We start from the raw sequence: 15,322 nt of genomic DNA on the forward strand, positions 1-15,322 counted from the left end.
GAAAACTTCATAGGAACTAGTTTATTTTAAGATGAGGCCATTTATAATAATATTTCATCATTAGTAGTCGGTCACCGTGCTGAGACTAAAGAGGTGTTTTAACAGGACACAATACCTGCAACACTTTGAGAAAAAACAACACTGTAAAAATCAATAGCACACCACACGCCCTTGGCAGTGACAACCTTCGTTGACAGATGCGCTGTAAGAGACTCCTGAGACATGAAGGGAAGGGTTCCCATGTCACATGCTGCTGCTACATGACTCTTACACAAGGTAAAGAACTGTTCACTGGACTGCCCCTGCTTTCATGAACTCTGTCAGGGGCACACGCATGAGGCAGCATATCTTCACCGATACAGCCAGTTGGTTATTTGTGTCGTGTATATAGGAGCTGAGCTCACTTTTATACAACGACCACAGTAGCATGGCTTTTATCTAAAATCTGCTGATTATAATTGCAAACAGAAATAGCTCAGGACCACAAAGAACGCTCAAAATGTAATGTCTGATGATGATGGTGATGAATCAGAGCCAATCCATGGGGAATAATGGATAACCACTTACATCTTCAATCAGTCGATGATAGTCAGTGTGCCCCCAAATTATTCTTTGTTTAGTCAACAGTTGTGATTAGGGACGACGCGGTGTGGAAATGTTCCCACTGGGTAACAAACTCGTGACAACACCTGTGTTACCAATAACACCGGACACAGGGACGCTGGAAGTCAGTCAGATTAGGGGTGCAGAGGGAAAGTCTATATAATGACGTCATATTAAATCCACTGCAGCAGAGCAACATTTGCGATTTTTATATTAATTTGAATATTCAACAGCATTATAGACGAGTTTAAAATATGGCAGACAGCACAAATTAATAACAACTATTTCCACAATGGACATTGCACCAACGGCATATTCTTCATCAGAAGTTGATTTGTTGTTGACTGAGCCACAGCCACATTCTGTTTTTATTTTACAATGCAAATGGATACACACTAATTACACTGAACACTCTAATAGGAAATCAAATATAAAAAAAATAAAAAATAATAATCATGGGTGGATGTTACATTGACTACCGTGCTACTCTTAAAATGAAAATAACGTGTTTTTTTTCCAGATTTGTAGTGAATTTTTTGTGCCTTGCAGTTACAGTCCGTCAACAGTGGGGGCAGAGGCGATTCTAAAGTATGTTGGGGCCCCAGGCAAATCAAAGGGGGCTCCTCGAACCAGCGTTAATCACCCTAATGTAATAAATAATCTATCTATTTAAAAACTATTCATTGTTTAGTATTTACATTTCAGGGACAAATTTCATCTAACATATTTCCAACACAGATGATGAAACGTGTGTGCTGGAGCCTGCACCATGGCTACTGAGGTTTTTACATTTACAGCGCAATGAAGATTTCAGTTTCATAAAACCACAGGCCTACTCCACAGACCTGAAAAAAATACATTTAAATACACTCACCAAATCTCACAGTAAACAAAATAAATAATGTGACACTAGTGGATGTTACGTTATTCAAGTGTCTCTCCTCCACAGTTAAGGCTTGACTAGCAGCATTTAGTTATGTAGTATTATATTTAATCGTTATTATCTGTTAAATTTACTACTTTTTTATCCTCTTCCTGTTTTTTCTTCTTTCTTTTTTCTCTTCCAGAAGGGTAACTCCTCTTAATTTTTTTGAGTGGCATTTGTTGGCACTAAGTTTGTTTTACATCACTTGCAACAGGAGTCAGTAGAGTCAGGTGGGGCCCCCATCAGGGGGGGTCTCCTACTGTCATTGCAAACATTGCGCATTGTCACTGCTGTACTTATCAAGTTTGTCAGCCCTCGGGGGGCCCCCTGCTGAAATTGACCGGACATGTTTCAAGAAAAGATGGGTGCAATTTTTCACATTAATCACCCAGGTTGTGGCAGCCCACCGCAGTTTCATAATGACAGAAATTTGTGTTTTAATAACCATAATAATATAAAAGATCTCTAACTTAGTGTTGAAAGAGACTTGAGTGAACATGAGCAGGACCAGGAGAAATCCACCTGTGTCGGTGGCCCAGTGGGCCATCAGATAATCCAGATGAAATTTTGTTTACTGGGACCAACATGTTACCAGAAATAGTTGCACTCTGAGAGAGGGGGAAAAAAAAATTTGACTTGAAGCAGCTCAACTGTGGCGTCTCCTACTGGTGATTTGAATCTTCGACTTTCAGGGGCAAGCCTCAGTGATGGCAGTTCTATAACTTATTACACTGCTGAGATTGCTGAGTGGTGACTTCTGTTTCTATTTGCTGATAACGTTTGCTGGATATTTATGTTTTTAGAGGAATAATATTGTCTCTATTTGGTTATATTGTCTTTGTGTATAATGCACAGTAATAGATCATCAATAACATTTACTAAACAGTACCCATGCACCGTGTCTACACAAAGGCTTGAGGATGGAAAAGCACATCAATGATGCAGCAGCAGCAGCAACTCACAGAGGATTTTTTCTGTTTAAAGAAGTACATTAAATGTGTCTATGTGTGTTTCACCTCATGAAGCTCCGTTTCTACGTGACTTTATGAACATTCAAATAATACACGTTACCGACCTACAGGGACTGCTGTTGTGACCTTTAAGTACAACGGTGTGGCATTTGAGATGGCAGCAGCATTGTCATTTCTCTCTACGCTTCATTCATGGCATCACATTTAGAGGAGAAACGATTCCTGTAACTCCGCAGCGACAGTGGTGAGAGACAGCTGGAGGAGAAGGCGTGTACAGGAGAGCCTGACTGATATGGTTTTTGGGGGGCCAATGCGATACCAATAGTGAGTAAAAGAATTCAGATACTGAATTTTATATATATATATATATTAGAGCAGTTCATTGTTAAGTAATTGACTACTAAATTAATCGCCAACTATTTTGATAATCGGTTCAAGTAGTTATTATGCAGAAAAAGTAAAAATTCTCTGATTTCAGCTTAAATGTGAATATTTTCTGGTTTATTTGCTCCTCTATGACAGTAAACTAAATTGATTTGGTGTGTGGACAAAACAAAACATCATCTTGGGGTTTGGGAAACACAATCAACATTTTTCACAATTTTATGACATTTTATGGACCAAACAACTAATTGATTAATCGTGAAAATAACAGATTAATATATAATGAAAATACTCGTTAGTTGCAACTAACTATTATTTTTATATATATATATATATATATATATATATGGCAATGATTCATGAGCTTACGTTATCAAAACCCTATGACAAAGAAATTTAATTTACGATTAGATATGATCTTTTCAGCATTGTTTATTCCTTCAAAGTTTTCGTATCAGTGCATATCGACAATACCTAAATGTCTGCAAAAGGCTTATATCGGTCGATATTATAAGCCAAATGATGAAACAGTCGGTCGAGAGTGTACCCTACACTCATTAAAAGAAAGGATACACCATGCAGAGCCTGACATTAGCTAATTTAGATAATTCCTCTCCTTTAGGTATGTGTTCCCAAAAAAATGCATCTGAACGTTTAACAGGGAAACTTTCACTGTGTTTATCTCTATAAATGCAAATAAATCATTACGAACCTAAAGCTCGGGGCCTCAGCTCTGCGGCGGCCTCGTTCTTGCATGAGACGTAAACACATGGGCAGTAAGCAATCATGAAAACCAGCCTGGTGACCAGCCACTGAGCTACTCCCACGTGAACGTCCACTGCAGACTGAGGATGGGGAGAGCACAGGGCCGCTCCATTCAGTGTGAATGTCAGAGGTTATTCCGCAGCGTCTCTTCAGGCCAGTAAACAGTCACCCCTACAGCCTCTACACATGTGAGAAAGTCTGCACAACAATCACACAATTACATTTCACTGGCTTTCTCCTGATAAAGCAAGTTTCAAGTTATTTACATGCACCCAAATTAGTAGTGCTGTTGATCCATAATCTATACCGCTTTATCAATTAAGGGTCGCAGGAGAGCTGGAGCCAATCCCAGCTGACATTGGCCGAGAGGCGGGGTTCACTCTGGACAGGTCGCCAAACGTATCGCAGGGCCAACATACAGATACACAACCATTCACTCTCACATTCACATAGTGAATGGTCAATTTGGAGACTCCAAATCTGCATATCTTTGGACTGTGGGAGGAAGCCGGAGTCGCCTGGGAAAACCCACGCAAAGGAAGTGTGTTGCACTGTAGCAAAAAAGGTATTCTTCCATTTTAGTTTGGACAAGCTCACAGCATTAGAAGAACAGTTTAAATGAAATAGAAATAGAGGATCTACCAGCTATTCCTTTTGAACATTAATTTACTTCTTTTGAAAAGAATTATCACCAACAGGTTGGTGTTGCATCAACCTGTCGAGCAGCTTGGAATATGGTCAAAACATCTTCTTCTGTTCCTGAGTTATGGTGTTGGATAATGGCCAAAAGTGTTTTTAGCAGAACATTATGATGTCACCGTGAAGTCCACCTTCTAGATATATTAAATTACTAGGGATGAAGCAGTTACTGGTTTTACGATAAACCATGGTCAAATCCCCTAAGGTAAGTAGTACCATTTAAATTTTGAATCACAATTGTAACCCTTTATTGTGATTGTAACCCTGATTGATTACCATGGTGATTTGGTTGAAATTTTCCTGCATCAATCACTTTTTTGGTAGTTTTTCCTCACTGTAATCTAGGGTTAAGGATAGAGGATGCCGCACCTTGGATAATTGTTAAAGGCTACATATTATGCAAAAATCAGGAACCAAAATATATCGAAGTCAGAGTACAATGTCCAATGACTTACCTTTTCTTTTGCCCTTTGTACTGTCTGCCTTTGACTGCCCCGCATCACATAGTGGGCACAATGTATTCTTTGCACGGTATGTGCCATGTCCAATATGCTTCAATCTTGGTTAGCTTAATTTAACTTATAAATTAAAACTCTGTTGAACAAATATACATTGATATGGCCTTAATAGAAACCACTTCAAAGTTGTATTAGCGATGGGAGACAAAAACGGCGACGGAGAAGTCAACATAGACCGGCTGCTGTCTGTGCTGCTGGATGATCTGGAGTTTTTATCCCGGTGAAGTTTAACTTCAGGTGGCGGTTTCTTTGCCTTGTGTTTTCTGTTTGCTACAATTCAATTCAATTCAATTTTATTTGTATAGCGCCATATCACAACATACATTGTCTCAAGGCACTTTACATAGTGAGGTCAATATTACAATATTACAGGGAAAACCCAACAAATCCCACAATGAGCAAAGCACTTTGCGACGGTGGAGAGAAAAAACTCCCTTTTAACAGGAAGAAATCTCTGACAGAACCAGACTCAGTTGTGGGCGGTCATCTGTCTCGACCGGTTGGGGTAAGGGTTTTCTAACCGCTTCCATCTCCTCCTCTGACACCAGGACTACAGCTGTCTTCCTCTGATTTCATGCTGGTAACGTTACAGACCGACCGTGATGTATTTGAAACTGAAACCAAAGCCAGTCACGCAGGGCAGGTAGATGCAGGCGCGAGGAGATGAGAGTTTAGCGGGCAACATAAACTAAACATATGGCCATTTCTATTTTAATTATCTATTTCTATGTATAAACATCTAGATGGTCGCCTCTGGTGACTGTCATAAAAAAAAAACAGGTTGCAAAATCAAAAAGTTGGTCGCACTGCTTTAGCCGCCATCTGGAGCCGTGCTCTGTCTGAAACACTTGGTTTTAGCTCCTGTCTCCTTAAGGCCACCCTTATGATGAAGCCCAGTCTGCTCTGATTGGCCAGCTGGCCCACTTTGTTGTGATTGGTCAGACGCTTCCAGCCTGAGTAGTAAGTTCTCTCGCTCTTGCTCTACCTGGCTTTGTTGGGGGCGTGCTAGACTAGCCGATAGACATGCTTTATGCACGTCCGTAATATGGTGATGTCACCTTACGGAAGTATCAGCCAATACTGAGTCATTTCAGGAGCTCCAGGAGTAGTGTTTTCTGTCAGGGAGAGGAGCTCCCTTTTACCGCTGACTTTGGGCTTTGAACTTTGCAGACCTTTTGCATACACAGAAAACCTATAACACGCTAGAAGGTAAAGGGTAAAACTGAAAAAGCATAATATGTCACCTTTAAGCCCTATGAGGCAAATTGTGATTGGTGAATATGGGCTATACAAATAAAATGAAATTGGATTTTATTCATTGAGCAAGCAACGTGGATTTGTTATGTGTAGAAAAACATGGTCAAGAGACCAACAGGCAGTGGCAGTTGGACAGCTGCTAGTGCTTTGGCCGTGGCAAGCAACTGCTGCATCCACTGTCACCAATTTTGCGCGTCATCAAATTCTGACATTTGGAGCCAATCCCAGCTGACATGGCATAGGGGGGAGGGGGTACACCCTTGACAGGTTGTCAGCCAATCACAGGGCAAACATACAGAAAAAGAAAAAAAAACATTCACATTCAGACTTATTACTGATAAATATATATTATTCAAAAAGAAAACTTGGTTTGTGGCACTGAACTTTCTGAAGATTTTCTGTACATTTAAAAAAAATTGTGAGGTCACCTTTACCTACGTATGTCCACCAAACTTTCATCATTTCATTCTAATGTTTTGCAGTTTCATCTTCCATTAGATGTAATGCAGGATGAAACTGCTATTAAATAAAAAATAACTGTGAGCAGGCAGGACAACTGTTGAAATAATGTAAGCATGCAGCACAAAGACACGCATATGCTGAATGAAGTAATACATATGACAGCAGCATTTCTCATCTAATAAGCCTCTAATCTGGATTTTGATTTCAAAAGGACCACATGGGCTATGGATCTTGTTGCGGCTCTGTTGATTCCTACTGGTTGGTTACTTTGCCAGGACGATTTCACAGGGACAGTATGAACCTCCAGGTGAGGGTCCTTGTTGACAGTTGGGGGAAATATTACTGTGTCGACACTGGCTTGTTTCCTTCTGGAAACAGAGACACACATTTTCTAAAATCCACAGAACTGTCATATCTAACTTGATAACCATCACAAAGATTACCTTCTTTAGACAGAGATGCGTTGCACTTCTTTTTTAATGTTGCCTTAACTTGGCTCACTACTGATGTTTGCCCTGTTCACTACCGACATCAGGGAACCACTAGAGCTTCACGAGGTTCCTTAAAGTTCAAGAAGTCTGAAGAAAAAAAAAGGTTTTTGTTGTTGTTGTTGTTGTTGTTGTTTGGTTTTTTTTTTTGGGGGGGGTGTCCCATCCTTCCAACAATTTTACTTAATTCAGTAGTTTTTGCCCTATCCTGCAATTTGTAATTGTAATTGAATGGCCACACATGGGGGTTGCATTGTATTCTAATGCATTGTGGCTCAGGAGAAAGAGCGGGTCGTCCCCTAACTGGAAGGTCATGGTTCAATTCCCGGCTCCTCCTGTCTGCTTGGGCAAGACAACGAAACTCCAACTTGACCCTGACTGCTGAATAATGTGTGATAGAAAAAGCACAGTATATAGAAGTGCTGTATGAATGGGTGCCTGAATGGGTGAATGTACTTTGTGTGTTTGATAAGACTAGAAAAGCACTATAGAAATACAGTCCATTTACCGTTTTCAGACAGTCTGTGGGCCTCGGGTCGTTCATTCACATGAAAAGTGAAGGAGCTTGAGCGATTCAGCCGCCCGCTGTCCAACAATGACTACATTCAGCATGTCACAGCGGTAAACAGCATGACTCCTGGATTTCACCTGTCTGTAGAGATCAAAACACCCCCCACCCCATCAGCATCATCAATCATAAAGCCGTAGTCGTTTCAGAGTATGAATCTATCGCAAGTTAAGGGGGGCACTAACTCCCAGAACATCTCCAGTGATTACATCGTGATGAGTGCTACACCTGGAATGTGGCCGCCGGGCCTGAACGGGGGAAATCAATGGGGCAGTGGACAGAACAGGCTTGTTTGCTGTCCCACCATGCACACCACCCCACCCCACAGATTCAGCTTCCATGCTTATTAATGAAGACAAAGAGACAAAATACGGATATACTATATCAGGTCAGATGTTGATTGTCAATTGACTGTGATAGCAAATATCGACTCATTGGTTCCAAATGCTAAATCCACACTACACCGCTCCCCCGCAACGGTACCCGGTGGAGGCAAAAATTTGATTCAAGGCACTGGTACTCACGTACCGTGGTGCGAATGGCTCAGGCCCATCCTACATCCCGAACATGGTCAAACCTTACACCCTAGCCCGTCCACTCCGCTTTGCTGCTGCCAAACAGCTTAGTACTCCTGCGCTGTGAGGGGTGGGCAGCCACCGCTTAACTAAATCCTGTCTGTTTTCCGTCCTGGTTCCACAATGGTGGAAAAAGCTCCCCATTATAAAATATTACATCACAAATATGACTCTGTCATGAACTGATTTCTGGGGAGTTTTGGGGAAAGGTTGGTGAAATCATACAAGCAGATTACAGACAAACATTTGAGCTCTCAGATGAAGCTAAAAAGATTAGCCGATTAATCAATTTGTGAAACAACAAAAAATTAACGTCCCTTTCCAAACAAAAATGGAAAACATTGACTGGTTTCAGCTTCTCTTGAGTGAGAATTTACAGCTTTTTCAGTTTTATTACTATAAATCAAATATCTTTGGGTTTTTCAGCTGTCATCTTAGGCAATGTAAAATTGTGATGGGAATTTTTTTGATTTATGGACTTAATCATGAATCACATATTTGACAAAATATTATCAGTAATAAAAATCATCATTGTACAATTATCTTACAGCTGAACCCTACTCCCTACTCTGCCAGGGATATGTTATATTATTTTTGAACTGTTGATACAAATAGTAGTGTCGGCTAGTACATTTTCTCCAGGTCCATATGAAAAGCCAATATTGGAATTGTGTAAAATATTATTTGTGTTTGTGGTAAGTCATCAAATAGTAAAATGACAGTAAAGAGGGCCATGGTGCAAGCTGATCAGGTCTGAGCTTCTCTCGAACTCCCCTATTTACAGCGACTTAACGGAATTTCCTTTCTGCATTTTGTAAAGTACAGTCACTGTGACCCCAGTCTCCAACTATGCTCAAGTTCAACAACTCATTTCAGTCCGATTTATCGCGCATATTTAGCTGTGGGTGTATCATACTGCAGGCCCTACTGCCGATGTCTCAATTCATGGGACACATCCCTCTGATGCAACTTGATGGGTGCTGGTTTACAATGCTGTGGGTGAACAGGAAAAATGCGTCCAAAAACCTCCTACGTCAGGGATCGTTTGTGTTTACTTGCATGAGTAACACAACCCGCGAATATTCGTTCTGTTTTGACTAATTGGCTTTTGTGACATTGCGTCACGCAATATAATTCCCTCAACTCATTCAAGTTGATATATTTCAACTCGACCGAGTGAAGAGAATAACGCTATTTTTATTGTCTTCACGAAATTCTGCATCTTCGCGTCACGTAATTTGCGCCATTCTCGTTGCTCGGTTTTGCATTGACTTTGTATGTAATCTCATCACACTAGAAAATCGCTTTGTGTTTGGTGCGAACACAGCATTACTCTCTGGTCTAAGGTTAAACAACGTAACAAATACAGACCAACCAGGGAGACATTACTGTCTTTGCCAGCCATGCATGGTACTCCCAAGGGTAAAGATTTGTTTGAGCAAGCAAGCATCATGATCATCATCATCACCTGACATCGGGGTCCATGTCTAAGAGAAGCAGTACAGCTAGTGTATTACATGTTCAAAATGTCAGTGTAGGCTACAAAGGATTGAAATTGAAATGGACCTTGATACGAAAAAGGTTCCCCAACCCAGTCTTATCTCTTATATTCAAGAGGAGCAAATGCGCATGAACAATTTATAACGAGGGTCAATATCTGACCAATCTCTAGACAACGTAGATCATTCTTAATTTACAGTTGAGGATACATTTTTTAATGATATAATATTGACCATATTCTCACGTGGCGAGTGGTGGGGCGGCACACAGGCGCCCTCTATTGGTCGGCCACCGCTGACCAACAGCTTGAATTAATAACTGATTAAATCACCATTACTTATAATGGTAATAATAATAATAATAATAATAATAATAATAATAATAATAATAATAATAAATTGCATGTAGTTTATGATGTTGGAGTATGTCTCTATGACTAGTCCATCCCCTGGAGCATCAACAAAAAACTAACTAATCGGCACAAGAGTTGTTGTTTTACAGACTGTAAACTGACTGTATGTGCAGCTACGGGCTTCTCACAGGACAGCAATATAATGCAGAATGGGCTGTTGATTTAAAGGGGGAAAGGATTATGGCTATTGTTCATAATCTTATCTTTAGTTAACTTGTTATTTTACAACTCAAGGTTGGTTTCTGGAAACATTTGTGATACAACACGATTTAAAACTACTGTTTATGGTAAAGTTAGAATTTAAATATGAATGCCACATCTTTAACTGTCCAACACCAGGATACATTGCATATAAATACTACACGACATGATTAGTTGCTTAAAGGGGAAGCACAAAAGAGTAGAAAAACAGGTATCACTTATGAGATTATTGATAATCCCTGTGTTACAGTCTGTGTACAACTGTTGCCTCTCGGCTCGCGGCGGCTGGTGCGTGTGCTCGCAGCGCAGCACGCGCAAGAAGTGGACAGGGAAGAGAATTAGCATACTTATCAGAGACAACAGGACCACAGACTTGTCCACATTTCATAAAACACGGAGAGTCATAGACTGCGTCAGCAGGAGAAACTCTGGTGAGGGGTTTTGACCAAACGAACCCGCCCGCCGCCACTCCTCTGCCCCATCCGTTAGCCGGTGTCGTTGACTGGGAATTAAAGGACCGTTATTCGCCCTGATTTACGTAGGCTGGAAGATAAAGTCTGCTGCATTACAGCCTGCGCACCGACCCATCACACACACACGCGTACATATGTCGAGAGAGGAGGGGTGTGATGGTGATTTGAACACAAGGACTTTTTTAAGGTTATGATAAGTGAACAAACAACACAATTCGTGGCCAGAAATATCGCGGGGACAGGCGGTGTGAGGCAGCCACACTGTGGGGGGGTCGGGGAAGGGGGGGGACTGGTGAAGGAAGGTCGCACCGCCTAGTCAGACGCGATTAACTGCGGCTTCCACATTACCTGATGCGAAGAGGCTCCAAACTGCTGCTGTCAGGACGCCTCGGTGAAATAAATCCCGGCGCTGCTCGTGCGGACGGAGAGCGGTGCGCTCGGCTCGGTCAGGACAGCTCCTCTTGCGCAAAACGAGACGGCGGTCCGCTGCTGACTCGTTCCATGTAGTTGGAGCCGTGTCCGCTCGTCTAGCAGCGGCGGCAGTTACCACCGGCTACCGGCAAACAACAGCCGGGTGGCTGTGTTTCCCTCGGGGGTGGGTAAACACTTAAATCTCGGAGAGGTTTGTGGCTGCGTCGCCACACGGCAGCTTCAGTCTTCCTATCAGTGCAGTTACCAGCAGCGGCTCCGGATTACTGCTACCAGCAGGCAGCGACACAGGGACCGAGGTTGGGGGGGGGGACCCGAACCGCGGCGGCCTCCACAGCAGGACTCGAGGGTGCTCCGCCGCCGCTCAGCTAGTTGAAAACGCCTTCAGAGTGTCCATGAAAGTATACATCTCCTCAAGAGGTATTCCGCTGTCGCCCTGCTCCTGGTTGTGTCTGAGCGTTCGGCCTCAACACAGCAGCTCTTTCTTCCTGACAAGCAGCCCGCGTCCAATCACAGCGCTGCATTCAGAGAGGGGGGGGGCGGAGGATAACGATGAGCGGATCGTCACGGACCGGAGTCTGGACCGGACTCAGTGATGATGGACCGAGCACCTGAGCAGACTGAGGCAGGCCGCTCCGAGGCTACAGGAGAGTTTAGTTACAGGTTGTTTAAATGAACATTGATTCAAGAATATGCGCCATGTGTGCGTAATATCTACTGAAATGTCAAAGATATCAAAGTATGGAGGGGGTGAATGAACAAGACACAGTCCCAAGAGTTGGTACAAGAGCACGAGTCACCCTGAAGCCAGCAAATCGGTAAAATCAAATTACCGCAAAATTACTCCACAGAATGACCCTGGGGCCTTTGGGGCCACTGTGCCAGGCTGAGCCTCGATCTGGACAGGCACTAGTATGAAACCGTTTGAAGGGTAAGAATAGTTGGCTACATGAAATAAAAAGTATGAAATGGTTCTTTCTCAAGATTCTGAGATGAATGTTGGGGGGGGGGGGGGGAGTCAGATTATGACAGAATACATAATGATTTTTTTTCACTGTTAAAATCAATGAAATGTTTTTGTATGCCCAATGTTCAAAAAATAAAACTCAAGGAAAAAGGTTAAATCGTTTATTTATTATTATTTAGCAAATCTTATGAATGGCAATGGAAAGATGGCCATGAAATTAGAAATTCACAGGTCAGAATTCAAATGTTAACCTCAACAGTTTCCCGTTCATTCACGTTTCATATTTATTTATTTATTGACAAAGAAATCCATGACTGTTTTGAGTCTAAACTCTGAATGACAGGTCAGAATCCCATTGTAGGCCTAAATCATTTTTAAATCAAACTTTGAATAGCCTAAAAAACTGCTTTTATTACTGTTATTTTGAAGGAAAAAAAAGATTATTTAGTGTGATCATATGCCTTTTTTAGTTTCAAGACACTTTTTTGACATTTTACCCAGGTCAGTCACTGGTGCAGTGAGCATTACATGTTCTGTACTGAAGGCTAATTATTTGGCCACTGACTATGGTTCCACCGATGGTTAGTCATGCGAGTAGATTAAATACAAAGTCAATGCAAAGACGCGGCTAGATGCGAATTTTGCGTCATTGAGTCTTGTGACACAACTAGACGCGAATATTGCGTCATTGAGTCTGGTGACGCAAATGTCGCTTCAGTTGCTCAAGTTGAAATATTTGAACTTGAGCTAAATATTTGCATAACATGTTGGCGCGATAGCCAATGAGCGTTGCGATCCTCCCTCCGTCACTGTCTTCAGACGGCCTGTCATTGTATCAGAAATGGAGGCTTACTATTGTTGCTGTGTGTGTGCAGCCCGACCAGGTTGCTTTTTGTATCATGACCGAGTGAAGAAGGAGAGGGCTCGGCAGAAAGTGATCAAAGGAAATTGGACACTAGCTTTAGCCCGTTAGCACAACCTCTTTGTGTGGCTTTCCTATCAGCATTCCTCTGTCTTCCCTTTTTCATTTAACAGTTTATGGTTATGTGTGTGTCTGTCTGTGTGTGTTTGTTCAGAGGAGGTTTGTGGGAGAAAGTGAAAAGAAGGACAGGCAAATGTTTGCGCAAATGACGCAAATAAGCACAAATGTTCCAGCGACCGAACCTTTCTATTCGCGAAACTCATGCAAACAAATCAACGCAAAACTCTGCATCGCGTCCGGTATGAACGCACCATTAGGATGATGTGGTTAAATATAATTACTGGTGTTGAGGCCATTGCAGTGCAGCTAACTATAACATAATAGCTAAAGATATTAAAAGTACCATCATGCCAGAAACGTCTCTCACGTGAATGTTTTTCTTCAAATCTGGAATGATTGTCAGCAAAGTGAGGAGGCCTCCACAACCCAGATTCTGCAAATTCCACAAAATCACTTAAAAGCAAAATGATGCTGAAGCTGCAATTGGTGTTTTTCAGTCGCGAGATGGTTCAGTGAATTGTTATATATAATATGACTCAACAGTCAAGTTCAAATGTTTAGATAAGTATGATCGATTTTTTGAAAACAACTTCATTCATACATTCCTTTAATAAACAACATTTCCCATAAGCACTAGATGTTTCTGAGCTTAATGTCACCACATGAAAGACGAGTCCAGGACCAAGAGAACTGAATGTTAGGGGACTTCTATTGGTTAGCAGAGATTACTAGAGAAAGCTGATTAAAATGAGTTGCATGGAGATGGATACAGTTAAAGTCAAAATGGCATTTGCTGTGGAAAAGGTTTGAGGAGCATGGAGACTGAGCGCATTGGAGATGCTACAAATTCAACCTTAAAACTCATCTTAATGCCGGAACTTTTACTTAGTACACTGTTTTTTTATTATTTCAGGCTTTGTGGCTGTTACAATTGTCTTGATGAATCACCTCTATAGTCTGAATGGTAGAGTTCTGTGTAGTCCATGTTAAAAAACTTTCTGAAAAACCACTGCATCACTGTAACTCAGTTTATTTGCTCCCTCAAGCACATGAGAATCTAGGCTGTGCGCCCCCCTCTCTTTCCTTATCTTCTCCCCTGCTCTCTCCTTCCTGTCCTCTCTTTTCATCTCTTTCTCTCCCCCGTAGTTTTGTGCTTTTTTATCTCCCTCCCCTCTTCTGTTGCTCTGTATTTCTGCCTTTTGGAGCTGAAGAGTCTGGAGTCTGACTGTAAACCTCCTATTGGCTCCATGTTCCTGCCCAAAACCTGCTGCTGTGCTGCTTCTTATTTTCTTCTATTCTTCTTCTTCTTCTTCTTCATTATAGGGCTGGATAACTTTAAAACCCTTTCTCCTTTAGTGCCCAGGGTTGTCCCCTTATTCCCTTTTGTATCATTTATCATCTCTCTCTCTCTCTCTCTCTCTCTCTCTCTCTCTCTCTCTCTCTCTCTCTCTCTCTCTGTCTCTCTCTGCCTCCGTGTTTTGGAAACCAGGACCAGCAGCCTCCACGATTCCCCTCAGTTTCGTACGACATCATCAGTCCCAAATAAAAATCTCTGCAGGAACTGTAGTCTAAAAGCAGCTGTCCGGGTGTGGTGGGCCTGCGGTCGGCCCGCCACACCAGGACCATTCTGAACGAGTGGAACAACAGACTGGACAGTGAGGAGAAGGAGTCGTGCAGGACTATTGTAATGGAACCGGAGCCCCCAACTCGGGGGACCCTTTTCCGGACATTGGTTTTTTAATACATCACGCTGGCTCACCGGACACTGCTGCTGATTTCCACATGCAAACTGGAAAAGGTTTGTACAGAAACTGTGTTCTCACAGGAAGACGCTGGGTGGGAGGAAGGACATGGTGTGGAAAGAAAGACTACCACGGGACAGCAAGCCGGTGTGGAGACTCTTATACAAGCAGGAGACCTGCAGTGGAGGATCCGCCACGGGGCTCTGGCGGTGAATCTCTTTCTGTCCAAGATAAATCCCGCCGTGTCCTCCACATGTCAATTCTGTCCACACACAGAGACCATCATTCACTGTTATCTGGACTGTCACAGACTGAAACCTCTTTTTAACATTTTTGGACTGTGGGGAAATGTTTACGGAGACTGTTTTTATTTTTGGTGCTGGCTACAGAAAACAAGATGC

At 42.2% G+C, this 15,322-nt stretch overlaps 1 protein-coding gene across 2 annotated transcripts in view; it reads right to left on the reverse strand.

Moving 5' to 3' along the window:
• Positions 1-11,730, reverse strand: part of large1 (LARGE xylosyl- and glucuronyltransferase 1) — a 129,540-nt gene extending 117,810 nt beyond the window's left edge. The window contains exons 1-2 of one of the 2 annotated variants that reach the window (XM_035616617.2): positions 11,150-11,730; positions 7,581-7,724 (exon numbers count right to left, since the gene is read on the reverse strand). The gene's annotated coding sequence lies outside the window, so the exon portion shown is untranslated. The remainder of the gene's footprint in view (positions 1-7,580; positions 7,725-11,149) is intronic. The other variant, XM_035616618.2, reaches the window with a different exon arrangement.
• Positions 11,731-15,322: the final 3,592 nt, after the last annotated feature.

Source organism: Scophthalmus maximus, chromosome 12 (assembly GCF_022379125.1).
Source record: "Scophthalmus maximus strain ysfricsl-2021 chromosome 12, ASM2237912v1, whole genome shotgun sequence".
NCBI classification, from domain to species: Eukaryota; Metazoa; Chordata; class Actinopteri; order Pleuronectiformes; family Scophthalmidae; genus Scophthalmus; species Scophthalmus maximus.